The sequence below is a fragment of the Cyprinodon variegatus genome, unplaced genomic scaffold (assembly GCF_000732505.1).
Source record: "Cyprinodon variegatus isolate N-32 unplaced genomic scaffold, C_variegatus-1.0 Scaffold142, whole genome shotgun sequence".
Lineage (NCBI taxonomy): Eukaryota > Metazoa > Chordata > Actinopteri > Cyprinodontiformes > Cyprinodontidae > Cyprinodon > Cyprinodon variegatus.
In genome coordinates this window covers 30277-33594 of record NW_015150595.1, presented here as the reverse complement: position 1 = coordinate 33594, position 3318 = coordinate 30277, and the positions used below count along the sequence as shown (strand labels likewise).

The following is a 3318-nucleotide window of genomic DNA, read 5'->3' as shown; positions in this document are numbered from 1 at the left end:
CGTCCATCCATCCATCATCCATCCATCCATCCATCCATCCATTCATCATCCATCCATCCATCATCCATCCATCCATCCATCCATCATCCATCCATCCATCATCCATCCATCATCCATCCATCATCCATCCATCCATCATCCATCCATCCATCCATCCATCCTCCATCCATCCATCCATCCATCCTCCATCCATCATCCATCCATCCTCCATCCATCCATCATCCATCCATCCATCCATCCATCCTCCATCCATCCATCCATCATCCATCCATCATCCATCCATCCATCCATCCCCTTCTTCCTCTTCCTCAATGGGACATGCCTGGAACACCTCCTGAGGGAGGCGACCAGGAGGCTTCAGGGACAGATGCCTGAGCCTCCTCAGCCGGCTCCTTTCAATGTGGAGGAGCAACGACTCTACTCTGAGCTCCTCCCGGGTAACTGAGCTCCTCACCCGATCTCAAAGGGTGCGCCCAGCCACCCTGCGAAGGAAACTCATTTCGGCCGCTTGTATTCCCAATCTTGTCCTTTGGGTCATTACCCAGATCTCATGAGCATAGGTGAGGGTGGGAATGTAGATCCATCGGTAAATCCAGAGCTTTGCCCCGACTCAGCTCTCTCTTCACCATGACAGTCCGATACAGCGGCCGCATCACTGCCTACGCTGCACCGATCCGTCTGTCGATCTCACGCTACATCCGTCCCTCACTGGTGAACCAGACCCTGAGATACTTGAACTCCTCCACTTGAGACGAGGACTCTCCATCGACTTGAAGAGGGGAGGCCACCTTTCGCCGGTGGAGAACCACGGCCTCGGATTTGAAGGTGCTGATCCTCATCCTGACTGCTTCACAATCTGCTGCAAACCGCCCCAGTGTACGCCGGAGGGCCTGATTTAATGAGGCCAACAGGACATCGTCTGCAAACAGCAGAGATGATATCCTGAGGTTCCCAAACAGGACACCCTCCAGTCCCTGACTGCACCTAGAAATTCTGTCATAGATGTAATGAACAGAACCGGTGACAAAGGGCAGCCCGGTGGAGACCAACATGCACCTGGAACAGGTCTGACTTACTGCGAATCAAGCTCCTGCTGCGATCATACAGAGAGCGGATAGCCCTTAACGGAGGGACCCGGACCCCATACTCCTGGAGCACCCCCCACAGGGCACCCCAAGGGTCACGGTCCAACGCCTTCTCCAGATCCACAAAACACATGTGGACTGGTTGGGCGAACTCCCATGAACCCTCCAGCACCCAATGAAGGGTATAGAGTTGGTCCAGTGGGCTGCGACCGGAACGAAAACTGAAATGTTCCTCCTGGATCCCAGGGTCAACTATTGGCCGGATCCTCCTCCTCCGACCTGGAGAAGACCTTACCAGGGAGGCTGAGGAGTGTGATCCCTCTTTAAGTGGAGAACACCCTCTGGTCCTCGTTTTTAAAAAGAGGGACCACCACCCCGGTTTGCCAATCCAGGGGTACTGTCCTCAACTGCCATGCGATGCTGCAGAGACGTGTCAGCCATGATAGTCCTACAACATCCAGATACTTAAGGTACTCAAGACAAATGTCATCTGCCCCCCGGCCTGCCACCGAGAAAATTTCTAACTACCTCAGTGAGTTCAGCCTGGCTGAACCATCTCTAAGTCCCCAGCCTCTGCCTCCTCCTCGTAAGGCGTGACGGTGCGATTGAGGTCATCCTTGAAGTACTCCTTCCACCACCCGACAACATTTCAAGGTCATCAGCTCCCCACCCACACTGTAAACAGTGTTGGTGAAGCACTGCTTCCTCCTTCTAAGGCGGTGAACAGTTTGCCAGAACACTTTCGAGGCCGACCGATAGTCCTCCTTCATGGCCTCTGTGAACTCCTCCCAGACACACAGAGTTTTTGTCTCTGCCACCACACGAGCTGCAGCACGCTTGGCATGCAGGTACCTCTCAGCTGACTCTGGAGTCCCACTAGCTAACAAGGCCATGTAGGCCTCCCCTTTCAGCCTGACCACATCCCTTACATCCGGGCACCACCATTAGGTTCGGGAATTGCCACAGCAACAGGCACCAGAGACCTTATAGCCACAGCTATGTGCGGCGGCATTGACAATGGAGGAGGAGAACATGGACCACTCAGATTCCATGTCTCCAAACTCGCTCAGGATCTGGGAGAAACTCGTCCAGAGGTGGGAGTTGAAGACCGCACTAACAGAGGGATCCACCAGATGTTCCCAACAGACCCTCACAACACACTTAGGCCTGCCAGGTCTGATCGTCTTCCTCCCCTGCCAGCGATCAGCTCGCCACTAGGTGTTTATCGGTTGACAGCTCAGCCCCACTTTTTACCCGAGTGTCGGAGACACGCGACTGGAGATCAGACGACACAACTACAAAGTCGATCATTGACCTCCAGCCTAGGGCGTCCTGGTGCCAAGTGCACTTATGGACGCCCTCGTGCTCGAACATGGTGTTTGTTACGGACAAACTGTGATCAGCACAGAGGTCCAATAACACCATTCGGGTTCAGATCGGGGAGGCCGTACTTTCCAATCACCCCTGTCCAGGTCTTGCTGTCGCTGCCCAAGTGGGCGTTAAAGTACCCCCAATGGAGTCCCTATTTGGAGCACCATCTAGTATCCCTCTTAAGCACTCCAAGAAGGCCGGGTATTCTGCACTGATGTTGGGCGCATAGGCCGAGACGACGGTGAGAGACTTGTCCCCAAGCTGAAGGTGAAGGGACATGACCCTCTCGTTCACCAGGGTGAACTCCAACACCTGACGACTGAGATGGGGGCAATGAGCAAGACCACCCCAGCCCGCCGCCTCTCCCCATGGGCGACGCCAGAGAAGTGAGATGGGATCTGGAACCCAAGCTGTGCGTAGAGGTGAGCCGGACTATAGCCAGCCGGTACCTCTCAACCTCCTGTACAAGCTCAGTCCACAAGCACCCAGTCCTCTCTGCACCTGACCCCTATGGATCCCTCTGCGGGTGGTGGGTCCACAGGAGGGCGGGCCCACGTCGTCCGTCCGCGGTGAGCCTGGCCTCCAGGCACTGGCATGCAATCCCCAACCCAAGGCCCTGGCTGTTCCATACCTAGCGAAGTCAAGGTCCTTGGTTTAACTCTCTCCATATTTGTCTTGTTGTCTTTTCTGTGTGAATTTCAATTAAATTCAGTTCAGTTTATTTCTATAGCTCCAATTCACATCATGTCATCTCAGGTCCCTTTATAGATCCAGCAATCCCTCACACTAAGCATGCTTGTAGCGACAGTGGAGAGGAAAAACTCCCTTTGAACAGGAAGAAACCTCCAGCAGAACCAGGCTC

The 3318-nt window shown here is 54.3% G+C and overlaps 1 protein-coding gene across 1 annotated transcript in view; it reads left to right on the top strand.

Annotated features, from left to right (window-relative positions):
- Positions 1–3318, top strand: part of LOC107086074 (spindle assembly abnormal protein 6 homolog) — an 11787-nt gene that overhangs the window by 4466 nt on the left and 4003 nt on the right. The gene's annotated exons all lie outside the window — the stretch shown is intronic.